The sequence below is a fragment of the Gymnoscopelus microlampas genome (assembly GCF_963454915.1).
Source record: "Gymnoscopelus microlampas genome assembly, chromosome: 1".
NCBI classification, from domain to species: domain Eukaryota; kingdom Metazoa; phylum Chordata; class Actinopteri; order Myctophiformes; family Myctophidae; genus Gymnoscopelus; species Gymnoscopelus microlampas.
The window spans coordinates 10,650,925-10,665,428 of record NC_139962.1 but is presented as its reverse complement, the minus strand read 5'-3'; positions in this window follow the sequence as shown (position 1 = coordinate 10,665,428).

The following is a 14,504-nucleotide window of genomic DNA, read 5'->3' as shown; positions in this document are numbered from 1 at the left end:
CTGGGTTCAACTTCCACGTGCTTGCGTGCGTGCGTGCACGTGATGGACAGGTCATGTATACGAATGGCTGACACACACCTTACAAAACATGTCCTCTGCTCAGAACTAACTAAGTACTGTCCAATAAGCTCCTGGAGGTCAGAACGTGCATTTCAAGGAGAACGCCAGAATCAATTGTCCACATAAACAGCTAACTGGGAAGACCTTGCTCAAAACAATAGAGGATATGCGCATGCTTAAAGTGAATGGCACATCGAGTGGCAAAGAAACATGCAAAATGAGTTTAACATTGTTTAATGTTGTTTAATGCAATCAGATATGACTTTTCTGTTTGGATGCATGGGCTGTCAAGGTCAGAAAGTATTTTTTTGACACTCAGTAGGCATTCCTGCATATCTTCCGGGTTTGATGATGATGTCACGCGCATATCCTCTATATGGCGAAACAGTGTACATGAAGTTTTTGGAGGTCACTTTTCAATCCCTGACTTCAGAGGTGAAAATACTTATGATCAGAATCAAATGCAATTGATAGGATGTGAAGTTTTCAACTAATTCAAATATTTGTAGATTTGTGGAGCATAAGAATGAGGCATACAAGGGATGTTTTGGGATATTTTGGTATAAGCCAAGCTAATGGCATAATGGAAGCAAACACTGTTGTGTGAATGTCTGTTTTAGTTCGTACAGCGAAATTGAAAGTGATTTTTTTTTGCTTGCTGTGAAAGCTAAGAATATTTTAAAGGTCAGTGAATTCATTGCCCTACATGTGCTGTAAATTCCAACCATCTGTAATCACAGATACATGCTGGGTCCTGAGATATCAGTCGAAATCTGTCTGTCTGTCTGTCTGTCTGTTTATTTGATAATTGTATTATTGTGCACCTTTCAAATCTGAATAATTTTTTTAAAATCTTTTTGGAAAAAAAATCCTACCTAACGATGATGTCACTGGTAGACAGGTTTCTGGACTGTCCACAGCCCTCCTATGAGACACAGACCAAGTAGAAAAAATTGTATCATTTTATCATGAGCATTAGTGAGGACCTATTATATGAAGATATGTTGAAAAGTGGTGAAGTCGTCCTTTAACAGGGGTACGGAAATATGATCACATCTCCCCGATTCTTGCCTCCCTACACTGGCTCCCTGTTCGTTACAGGATTCAGTTTAAGACTTTAATGTTAGTCTTTAAGTATTTAAATGGGCTGGCACCATTATACATATCGGAGCTTCTACCTCCCAATAACGCTACAAGGGTCTTGAGGTCTACTGACCAGTCACTCCTTAGGGTCCCAGCAACAAAGTTGAAAACCCGGGAAGATAGGTCATTTTCCTTCATAGCGCCCACACTGTGGAACGAGCTTCCACCCCATGTTAGAGCGTCTCAAACCCTGCCTGTGTTTAAATCACGTTTGAAAACACACTTGTTCTCCTTGGCGTTTGAAAATTCAGATTGAGAAGTTCCAGGCATTGTGTCAAATGTTGTCCTGTTTATTGTGTGTTGTTCTTTGCTCTTCTTTATTTTAGTATTTTGTTACTGAGTGTACAGCACTTTGGTTCAACGCTGTTGTTTTAAATGAGCGCTATAGATAAAGTGGATTGGATTGGATTGTGCACAATACAATAATCAACAGTGTTAATTTAACTCTGAGAGAGTGTAGAAATAACACATACAGTAGGGGTTTTACTGCATGTGTGAGAGTTCACTGCAGCACCTGTTCATACGTTACGGTACATGTCGGGCCTATACATCACATGCTTTGTGTGTGCCATAATGAAGTCCATTTGTTAACAAACCGGCAAAAGGCCATGTTCTGCCTTTCTGCCCTTTACAGCAAGCTTGTGCACAACACACACACACACACACACACACACACACACACACACAGACACACACACACACAAAACACCATCATTCGTTTCCGCCCTAGACAAGCAGTGTGTTGTCTTCCTGTGTCCTACAGTACGTACATGCAGGAGCAAGGGAGGGAGATTCATGATGTTCAGCCTCCTGCACGGAGGCTTATAGGAGAGCAGTCATTAGAGCGCTGCTGACCTGCCCCACTTCACCGCTACACGGACGGTCCGTCTTCATCATGTGTGTGTGTTAGAACGGAGCGCTCAGCCTGGGCCAAATGGGGGGCGGGGAAGGGGTTAGATGGGGTTAGTCGACTAAAATGTATTTTGGCAGGCCTCGTAATGGCTGATTTTACACTTGGTTGCATGTTGAAAATAGCCGATCTACAAGCTCACAACGCGTCGCAGTGCGACGCGTTGTGAGCTTGTAGATCTGCTATTTTCAGAGCACAACACCCGAGCGCAACCAAACATAAAATGACTTGTCTTTTAGTTCTACTGGATCTCTTCTCCACTAGATCCCTCACTAACATTTTAGTCTAGTTTTTATTTGTTGATGAAATTGTCAATATATTTAGTCTTAGTTTTAGTCATCGTAGGTTAGTTTTTATTTCGTTTTTATTTAGTTTTCATCAGTGAAAGTGTAGTCGACCAACATCTTTCGTCATAGTTTTAGTCGACGAAATCAACACTGTGTCTCTCTTATGTCTTGTCTCTCCTTGGCCCCCGGCACGTCTCTCTCTTGTCTCTTGTATGTCTTGTCTCTCCTTGCCCCAGCAGGTAAATATTATGTCTTGTCTCTCCTTGCCCCAGTGGGTCTCTCTCATGTCTTGTCTCTCTGTGACCTACAGTACCAGGTCTCCCTTATGTGATCAGTCTAGAATCCAGATGCGGGGGCTTTGACCCAATCATCCGTTGTTTACAGCAGTGATTTTCAGTCTTAATTTCAAGGACACACAGTTAGATATGTATTATTAGGCCACAGACCCCCATTTGATACTTTTCTTTCCCACCTCTGGGACATCAATCTACACAGTAAAATCGCCAGTGTTAATTTAACCCATTCAATCCGGGAACGCACCTCTGTCATTTTTTGATTTCTTTGGCTATTCAAACATAGCAGATATACAAACTCGGTGCTGCACTATGAGCTTGTAGATATGTTATTTTTGAAAAATCGTTGGTCAAATATGTTGTTCCAGGGACCCCAAGAAGCAAAGATTTGAGCCACAAATGTTTGCTTTCAAAAGTATATATATTCAAAGATTTGCACAAACTTTCAAAAATACCAGATCCACATGCTCATAACGCGGCACTCGAAGCCGCGCTATGAGCTTGTAGATCTGTAATTCTTTGAATAACCAAAGAAATCTAAAAAATGACACACATAAGTTCCCGGTCTTACTGGGTTAACTCCGAGTGTACAAATGGAACCAAATGGACCCATAAAGGATCCATTTTGATTCCATTTGTACACTTCCACAAGTACAGACCCCGTAAGCGAACATGTGGTTTCTAACTATCCATCATTTACCCGGGGTCATTTACATCATTTACCTACTGTACTGTACAACACATTTGTACACTCTCAAGGTCCTTACACACTGGGAGCAGAATGAATAAACAATACGCAAATGCATCTTTGAATATTTCACTTTAATTTAACTATTAATTTGGTGATGCCTAATTCATACAGGCCGATGCTTTTATTTGCAGTAAAAAATGTACCTTGTTTCATAATAAATTACGTAGCAAAATATGTGTAAGTGTAGCAGAATAGCTCAGCCTGAAGGTCAAAAAGTCAAATACAGTGTTCTGGATCAGGGCCCAATTGAAAATCCATTCATTTGAGAGATGGGTGGGCCACGTGCATTTTCAGAGCATGATTATTTTAATGATCAATCAATTGATTGTGTTCTGGCTTGACTTCAAGCCGGAACACAACTTATTTTATATTTTAACTCATTCTCTGCCAGACTTATTTCTGGCTGTGTTTTAGTGTTTTTTATAACTTTAAAATGTTCTATTTTTTTCATTATGACCGCAAGTCCAATCCTTTCTAAACACACCGGTGATACGTGCACCCCGCTCAGACAACAGACATTCCGATCGGGGCGGAGTCTCTGTCCAGCAGCCCAGTGTACAAACACCATGTTTCTCCATGTGAACGGAAAACTCAGTTACTTTTTCACCTCGCCACAGACCTCGCTAAATCCCTTATGATCACGTGTTCAACTGTTTGTAGACACACAGGGTAGTTGTGTGAGTGGCCCAGAGAAGAAATGTTCAACCAGCGACATTCCATTTTGCAGTTTCTAAAGTAGCAGTTTCTAAACAGCATTCCACGGCCGAGAAAAACAAAGCCGAGATAATGCCGTTTTAGAGGGGGACTTAAACAGGAAGCAGGCGGAAACGAAAATCTTTCATTGACGTAATATCCGTATCCAGGTGTGCTACAATGAAATGTGTCACTGCGAGAGATGAAGGACGGTGAGCTCTTTTAAAATCAACGCTTTTTGCAAAATTACGTTTTTTACGTCAGTGGCAGATTTGGTAATTGGAAAAAAATATGTTTTTACATCTGTGGCAGATTTGGTAATTGGAAAGAATTACGTTTTCATGTCAGTGGCAGTGAATGAGTTAATTTGTAGCAACAGTGAAAAGTAATTCTTAAAAAAAACTGCATATTACAGGTCAATTACGCTCTCATTTTAAACGTTTTAGTCTGACGTTTAGTCTCAGTGCTGACCTATTCAGTCTCAGTCTGAACTGGTCTGGTAGGAATCTCTGAAGTGCTGCTGTGATGGGCAGGCACTTCATACTGTTAATATACTGTTACAGTATACATAATAACAGTATATTACGCTGACTGTAGCATATTTACACAATCTGTACAGACTCTGAGAGGTCACATGGGGCCGTGGTGCAACAAGTCACTTTTCACAACACTGTGGAAGGCACCACAGTTACAAACATGAGGATTGGTTGACCCATTAAGACCTGGAACGCATCTGTGTCATTTTAGATTTCTTTGTCTATTCAAAAATAGCAGATCTACAAGCTCATAGCGCGCACCGAGTGCCGCGCTATGAGCTTGTAGATCTGCTATTTTTGGAAAAATCATGAAAATTTTGCGAATTCATTTTTCATTCATTTTTCAGAAAATAATATTGTTGCTATATCAGTGGTGCTCACACTTTTTCTTGTCAAGGACCCCCAAAATTACATGTTTTTGGCCGCCGATCCCCATCAAAATATTTAGTTCCAGGGACCCCCATGATACAAAGATTTGAGTTACATATGTTCACTTTAAAAAATATGTATTAAAAGATTTGCAAAAATGTTCAAAATTAAAAATGAGCTTGTATATCTGCTATTTCTGAATAGTATAAAATAATGGCTATAAGCCCCTAGATGCGTTCCCGGTCTTGATGGGTTAAATAAAGACATCAACTTCCACTGGTTGATTCCAGTGGGTTCTGGGGTCACCACCACAGTTCCAGAGCTCAAGCCACAGAACAATACTACTACTAATGAAGGCACAAGTGAAACATGTTAAACGTAGAGTGCATTAGGCTGCTCCTCTCTGCTGCTCCACCCTAAATGTATATAGTGGTAGCTGCTCCCGTCTAGCCGTGGTTTACATGGTAATAGACACAGCTGTTTGTATATTAATAGCCTCTCAGGGGCGATCAGGGACATGCAGGGTGAATAGACGTACTGTAGACACCTGTGGTAAGGTCATAGCATACAGCACCTGGCGGAGCCACTGGCCCCAGGACCAGCCAGCCGACAGTCGGGGATCAGAAGTACGCTTGTTGCCAAATATGAGGTTCCTTCAAGGGATTTGTTTTGGCATGTGGTACAGTGTCAACCTGACATTAACCCTTTGAGACCGGGAACGCATCTGTGTCATTTTAAGATTTTTTTGGCTCTATAAAAATAGCAGATTTACAAGCTCATAGCGCGGCACCGAGTGCCGCGCTACGAGCTTGTAGATCTGTTTTTTTTTTTATCGTGAAAATGTGTGCAAATCTTTAGTTTGAATATATATATACTTTTTTAAAGCGAAAGTTTTTAACTCAAATCTTTGCTTCTGGGGATTTTACAAATGTCTTCTAAATCTAACAGTTTTTTTTTTCCCAAAGTTTTTATTACTTTTTTTTTTTTTTTACTTATGCTATATTTTCAATGTTTTTCAAACTTTTTTCATGTCAAGGACCCCCAAAATAATATGTATTTGTCCGCGGACCCCCTCCCATCTAAAAGTATTTTGTTCCAGGGACCCCCAGAAGCAAAGATTTGAGTTAAAAAATGATTTGCACAAATGTTCAAGATTTTTCTAAAAATAGCAGATCTACAAGCTCATAGCGCGGCACTCGGTGCCGCGCTATGAGCTTGTGTATCTACTATTTTTAAATAGCCAAACAAATCTTAAAATGACACACATGCGTTCCCTTCCCCGGCCTTAAAGGGTTAAGTGATTAACACAGGGCTGCACTGGGACAAGTGCTATTCCAAATTGCTCCGTGCCAAATTTTGCCCCGAGCCAAATGTTGATCGCTAAGTGACAGATATTTGGAGTTGAAAAACTCCCATTAAAAACCCAAGTGGAGCTATTTGCTAGGTGCAGATGTTTCAGTGTTTATTTATGTTTTTGGTTCCAGAGCCCATCCAATTTGGTGTATAGAGGTCTGATGTGTTCTTTTTTTTATTTTATTATTGAATTCTTTGTCTATTTTACAACTTAAAATGTACATTATTTTGTACATTTTGGTATAAATATCTCCTATATTAACCCATTAAGACTTGGAACACATCTGTGTCACTTTTTCATTTGAGCTAAAAAGCATTATTTTACACTTTGGCTATTCAAAAATAGCAGATCTACAAGCTCGTAGCGCGGCACCGAGTGCCGTGCTACGAGCTTGTAGATCTGCTATTTTTGAAAAATCGAGAAAATGTGTGCAAATCTTTGAATATATATATTTTTAAAGTGAACATTTGTAACTCAAATCTTTGCTTCTGGGGGTCCTTGGAACAAAACATTTTGAGATGGGGGTCACCCAAATTATTTGGCTTATTCCTCCTTAATTGGCCCAGTGTGGCATTTTCTAGCTTGGCTTAGTGGGAATGTGCGTGCAAAGTTTCACGGCAAACGGACACTGCGTTCATGATTTGAGGCATTTTGTTCAAAACGAGCCACACCTGCAAACTTTAGAAGCCAATCTTAGCCAATCGGGATGGTATATGAAAAATCGGGACAGATCCGTCTTGATCAAATGTCTATAGAGATACTGTGTACCGATTGGCGTGATGTTTGGACACAATCTGTAGGAGTAATATAAAAAAAATGTTTTGCAAAAACCGGCCTCCAGGTGGCGCTATAACAGGCTGATTTACTTGTTCCACAGGGAGGGGACAGGGCCACTGAGAAGGCCCTGTCACCCCAGGTTCGCTTGTTTGTCTTGCGGGTGTCCAGGAGGGTTGGCATCACCCCGACCTGAGGGAGCGAGAGGGGACGTGGCGTCGGATGTGTTCAGAGAGGTAGCGGGGGGGGGCCTGGCTGTTGAGGGCTTTGTAGGTAGTGATTAGTATAAATCATTTGGTTATGTTGACACAGTGACGTGGCCGTGGTTTGTTTATGACTGAGTCAGAATGACGTCAGAGGTCTGCCCGCCCGCCGGCCCGCCCTCCCATAAGCCAATTTGAACCATTTAACCACTTGAACCCCAGCATCCCTTTTCTGAGGAGAACCTTAGATAACCTTATTTTTGGCTAAGAGGCATAGGTGTAGAGGGAAAAAAAGAACAGTAGACGTAAACAAAAAAAGCTGAATCTGAAACACAATTTTATACAATATAGAGGGGGTCCCTGCTTCATCTCTCTCACAGCTAGGGGGTCCTTGGGCTGAAAACGTTGAAGACCCCTGCAGTACGCGGTTCAGCAGCGCCACTTGAATTGGAAGATAAGCGAGTGGGAGGGGGGGGGGGGGGCTGCCACTGAGCGGATGGGAGAAGGCTGTCGAAATCCGCGAGGGCCTGATACCGTTTTGTGTTGTCCAGAGGTGACCGCATCTCCGCTGCTTCCCTTGATGATGATGGCTTAAGGACTTGAGACCAGCGGGTGTGAGCAAGCCAGGGTCTTCTGTTTTTTTCTCTGAGCCGGCCGGGGGCCAGGGATCCACCGCAGGAACAGACGAGATGGTGGACTGATGGTGCCGATGGCTCATCCATGGTGTTGGGACTGAGCCAGGGGAGAGTGGTGGTGTCATTGTCTGCAGCATGATGAGAGGCTGGTGCTACCAGAGAGTCCAGAAGCGGCTCATCCCCCTACTACTGTATATTATCTCTGCCAGGCCGGAACCCCCGGGGACGGAGATTATGTTTTCACCCCTGTGGATATTCATGGTTCATGGTGGTGCTATACCAGCCAACTTTATATTTTGTTCTATAACTCTTCTAGCATGTATAATCAAAATGTATTTTTCTCTGAATTCCATAGATCACGACACAACTGCCACGCTCGTTTTCAACTAAGTAGAATTTCTGTCATTTTGCATTTTCTACAAAACACACCTTTTGCTACTCCTCCAACAGATTTGGTCAAAACTCATGGCAGGAAAGAAAGAAACTAAATAAAGAAAAAGAGAGAATTTCTGTTCCAGAGCATAAGAGTGAAAATTAAGGGAACAAAGGAAAGATGGAAAAATATAATTAAATATAAATAAATGAATACAGATAAGATGAAACAGAATAAAGAAATTAAGGAATTAAAAAAGAAAAGAATGAAAACAACAAACAAAGGAACTTGAGGGAGCGGAGTGAAGTTGTGTCATCTGAGCGCTGTGAAACGTCTTATCAGACACAGATGCAACATAAAGTATTTCCCTCTGCCAAAAATATACAAGGAAGGACAAGTGACCTGGACATGCAAAGTCTTCCTAGATATCACCAGTGGTGGAAAAAGTAGTAAATGTTTTACTTACAGTAAGTAAAAGTATCAATGCTGCAATGTAGAAGTACTCTGTTACAAGTAAAAGTCTGGAATTAAACATTTACTCAAGTTAAAGTATCGGTATCAAAATGTACTTAAAGTACCAAAAGTAAAAGTACTAAAATGTTTGAAAATAGCAGATCTACAAGCTCACAACGCGACGCGTTGTGAGCTTGTAGATCTGCTATTTTTAAACAGCCTATGTATAAAATAGGGATAAAGTGGTTAATGTATGTTTTATAATATCATTATTTATATCGGCAAAGTAACTAGTAACTAAAGTTGTCAAATAATTGTAGTAAAAGTACAACATTTGCCTCTGAGATGTAGTGGAGTAGAAGTAAAAGTACTGAAAATTGGGAATACTCCAGTAAAGCAAAAGTACATCAAAATTGTACTTAAGTACAGTACTTGAGTAAATGTACTTAGTTACTTTACACCACTGGATATCATGCAGTGAACATAATCACATCAGTCCTAATATAAATAAATACCCTCAATTAGCTGTTATAAACAGAAGACAGAGGAGTGCAGATTATGGGATCAAAAACTATAATGCGAACGCAAAACATCTGACAGTGTTTAGCAATCAGATATTAATGTTTTTTTTTTTCTTGTTGTATTTTCTATTTTGCAATTAGGCATTTGTTGTATTTTGCCATATGGGACTTCAGTGCACAGAAACATGTCCCTGCAGTGTCCGAGGTGGTCTGTCTCGTTCAGACAAATTATATTAATGATATTAAATTCTACACCTACTGTACAAAGTACAAAAGTGCTTCACAAAAACAATGTTGCGTAAAGAAGAGATTTTCAATGACCTCACTTATTGTTAATTGTCAGTTTGCTGGTGCTTTGGTTTCATGACATCATACAGATAGCATAGTGAGCAATGATTGGTCTACTTTCGAGGGGACGGACATACACGCATATAAACATGTATGCATATACAGATGGCTTGGAAGAGGGCCAAGCACCTGTTGCCAGTAGAAATGTGCGTGAGCCTGATACGGACCATTACAGGGGAGGGTAGAGTGCGCAAGTAGGTTAATTCAGGTTACTTGTAATTAAAGTGTAATTCTCTACATGCCTTTAATGTAATGTCATTGTTTGTTTCAGGACTAAAGGTCCTCATCTGATTGACTGAACATCCCTCCATTATTCACCTCCATAACCACCACCACCACAATGTGTGTGTGGCAGTTGGTCTGAGACACTGGGTGGGTGGGCTTAAGCCATTACAGTAAAGGCATTTAGGAATCCAGCGTGGCAAAACACATCCTATGTCTTCTGAGTTTCTCTTTAAGACCTTAACTGGGCTCTTTGAGATCAGACATTCTTCAACATCTGCCCATGCAGGCAGTGCTTAAAAATGACTCCTCCAAGCAGAGTACAGGGAGAGGTAACCTACGTGTCAGCCCACCCATCTGCCCTGACCTTCACTGCTACAGAAACATTATTAGTTGAGCTAGAAAAACGATTGCATTGAGTCAGGGGGTCGGTCTGTGTAAAGCAGGGGTGGGCAACTTTGATGATGGAGAGGGCCACTATATTTCCACACTCACTCCAGAGGGCCACATTGCATATTATACTGTTGGGCAGACACCGTATTTTACGTACATCTTTCGTAAATGAATGCCGTACTTCCATGTCACACAAAAGTAGCAAAAATAGCCGATCAACAAGCGCAAAACGCGTCGCGGAGCGACGTGTTTTGCGCTTGTAGATCTGCTATTTTTGCTACTTTTGAATTGGAATCCTGATTTTTTGTTTTGCTATTTTTGAATTGGAATCCTGAGTATCCATAAGTATAACTAAATGCATTTAGTTATACTTATGTTAACTTTATGAACTTAAATACAAATGCATTGGCCATAAAAAAGACAATAGAATTTTAAATCTAGTCACTAAGCTACTTATATAGACTGAAGTAATTAAAGTGAGTCATGTTTGCATGTTTGGAATTGTAACAGCTGAAATCAATAATATATCAGTATTACGAAATTAACCTGCGGGCCGCATTAAGTGAAGGTGGGGGCCGCATGTGGCTCCCGGGCCGCTAGTTGCCCATGTATGGTGTAAAGTATGTATGTACCGTATACGTATGTATGTATGTACAGTACTGTATGTATGTATGTTCCCTTTGTACGTATGTATGTACCACCTGTATTCGTGTCCAGGTAGCTCAGACGGTAGAGCTCTTGCCTTCAGACCACAAGGTCATGGGTTCGATCCCGGGCACCACCACCTCAGCGCATGAGTAGCTCGGCCTGGGTGTGGTACGTAAGTACTGGGAGCTGAGGATAGGTGTGGCGTTCTACCTCAGCAATCCATCTCCCAGGGGTCTTGCGCATTGTAACGCGTGTTACCTCGGCTGATACTGACAATAAGCCACCATCCCGACCTACTTATGTATGTACGTGCAGTATGTTACTCTAGCCACACACAGGACCACCAGAGAGCACTGAAAATAATGAAAATAATGTACACTGTTAGGTAGCCTTGTTAGATTTAGACGAACAAACAATTAAACAAAATGTCTAAAAGTTGATCCATTTGGATGGATTAATATATTGAAGAATCATCTTCAGTCTTTTACCAGTGCTATTTCACGCAATTCAATTTGTACAAAATCTAAATAAATGAATCTTTTACTCTATAGGCCCAGAGTTGCTTTGCAGCCTTAGGGAGTCCGAAGAACCTGAAAATGAAGTTGTCAAGTGACCTTGCTCCAACCTGTGTGGCTGGCCAGCCACCGGGGGTATTTCTCAAGCTGTTGAAGGAGACGATGACCCAATAAGTATGCCTTTGCGGGCAAGAAGCTCTTTCTCACTGATGACAGCAAAGCAAAGAAATAACTGTAGTCTGAAGTTAAGTGCAACAGCAGATTTACAGAGGCCAAGATCCTTTCCAGCAATATATATATATATATATTTCTTTAACCTAGTGTCACGTTTACCATTTGGGGAGCGTTGCAGGGCTCACACCATAAACATATTATTTGGCAGATCACATAGAAAAGCTTTGGCTACTGCTGGATGGAAAAACACATTTAATATTGATTGGATCATACTGGCATCCACAAGGGCATAGGTTTAACATTGGTTTTCATTCATACCTACTGTATATGTGCATGTATGTGTGTGCACACAAACAGCAAAAAAAAAAAAGATGTTCCTTTCAACACGTTGTTTTTTGGCCATTCTGTGATAACAGCTGTGATCTCCCTCTCTTCAGACTGAAATATTGGTCCGTCGCGTCTCTTTCAGGATTGGTCACATAAAAGTGACCTTGACGAGCTGTGCTATAGCTCTGCAAAACATTAACAGAATTGAACTTTAACTAGGGGTTAGGGGTAAGGGTGAAAGTTAGGAGTGGGGTTAGTGTTAGTTTTAAGGGAACGTATACTGTAGGACTTGTATGTTATGAAAATATCTACCTGTGATGTTTGTTTCTGTCTCTCCGCCCTAACTTTCTATGTCCAAATGGCTTGTTTCACCCTGTGGGCATCATTACAGACTCGCTATACACAGACACCCAGCGGAGAGAGACAGAAGACGGGGGACACAGGCAATATTAATCTCAGAGACAATGGGAGGTAATGGTCTGCGCTGAGCCCCCCCCCTCCCGCCCCCTATCTCTCTTTCGCTCTCCCTCTCTCTCTCTCTCTCTATGTCTGCACAACCTGCAGGCCTGGCTGGCCAGTGAATTAATCGGGTTTTTCAGGGAACAGAAAAGCTTGTCAGAACCAAAACGGATCAATTTATCCTAAGTGGAGGAGCGCGGAAATGCTGGGGTGTACCGTGCCAAGACTGTCCAGAGAAATAAAAACTTCACACGCACGTGCACAGGCATGCGCGCGCACGCACACACGCACAATCAGAAACCAATTTAGGGTCATTTAGAAGGAGGAGCCCTCCGGGCACACTGCTCTTAAGAGGCAGCGATAAATCACCAAGGAAAACTACCTCTACCTTTATCGGCCTGTCTGCGTCTGTCTGTTTTTCTAGTTCTCTCTCTCTCTTTCTCTAGCCGTGTCACTGTTTCTACTTGTCTTTCTCGGTGTCTGTTACTACCTAGCTGTCTGTTTCTCCATATGTCTCATGATAGTTGTCTTTCTACCTGTTGTCTTTACATCGCTCTGTTTGTACAGAACATACAGTACAGCCCACTTTGCTGACATGAGTGTTTACTGGAACCATATTGCCAAAAGTGCGTCTACATACAGTACTGTATAGGAGATCTCTGTGGTGTTGCCGTCAATTCCTGACTTTTAACCATTTCAGACCGAATCTGTGTCTTTTTTAGGTTTCTTTGGGCTATTAAGGGAAAGAAAAAAAATCATATCACACAAAGATTTTGGATTTTGCAGACCCCCTGTAGTAACTCTAAGGACCCCCTAGGGGTCCCAGACCCCCTGTTGAAGACCACTGGCGTACTGCATGTGTCCTTCTCGCCGTGGGGATCATTGTCGACCCACACACAATGTTACATCCTGGATTGCATGTAGAACCCTCAACCGGACTGATGTCTCCCGCTTGCCCCTCTGGAGTCTGACTCTGGACACAGCCAACTTGCGGGTCAGAGGCCCCCTGCCTCACTCTCCGGTATGATAATCGGTGACTGCAAGAATATCAGGGCTGAAACTGCTGTGATCCATTGTTTTCCTGATGCTACGGTCCTAAATTGAATGTCCAGAGTTTCTCAACCAGTATTGTATTGTTAGGTTTGCACCATGTTGGTTCAAAAGACATTACTTTGCAACAATCTGCTGCAACAATCCACTGGTGAAATCTGAAATGTGACCTTTTTTTTGTCTTTTCGAATTTGAAAGAAAAGTGGTAAAGAGACACGCAAAGAGACACAAAGAAAAAAAAACATTTTTATCTCAGGCCCCATTCCCACGGTAGCCGTAGCCCTTTTAGCATGCCACTTAGTCTTAACTCATAGCTTCAAACTCAATTTAGATCACAGTTTTATTGATAAGTCGTAATCCTTCTTTTGGGGAGCTCTGCACTTTTTTAAAGGGAAAGTCTAAACTAGTGCACCATCACTATGAAATTTAACAGTACAGTATTAAAGTTTAGCACTTAGAGATTTGTGTCAAATATAAAGTGCGTTACAAATACATTTTATTATTATTATTATTATTCGTATCTACCAAAATACAATGTATACGGCGTGTCGCGATATAATCCCCCCGCCCCCCCTCCCCCCCAATACTGTTAATGTGTGTACATTGGCACCCCGAAATGTAACACACCCATTATTTATTTTATTAGCTGCAGCTGCTTACTTACATCACAGTGTACTATAAGGTCAGGCTGCTATGTTTTCACACTAGCTTTTAACCTTACTAGGAAAACCACCTACGGTACAAAAACGTACTATAGGGTTTTTCATTCCACCTTTAACCCGAGGTACAGTAAAATGGTTCACAACATAATTTGGGGATTTTGGAAGAGGAAACTCTGCAGAATATTTGCCGGTTTTCATGCATTGCATAGCTCAATTACAAATGGCCCATGTGTGCTATAATAACCTATTTAGACCTGGAACGCATCTGTGTCACTTTTTGATTTGATTATTTTACACTTTGGCTATTCAAAAATAGCAGATCTACAAGCTCATACGAGCTTGTAGATCTGC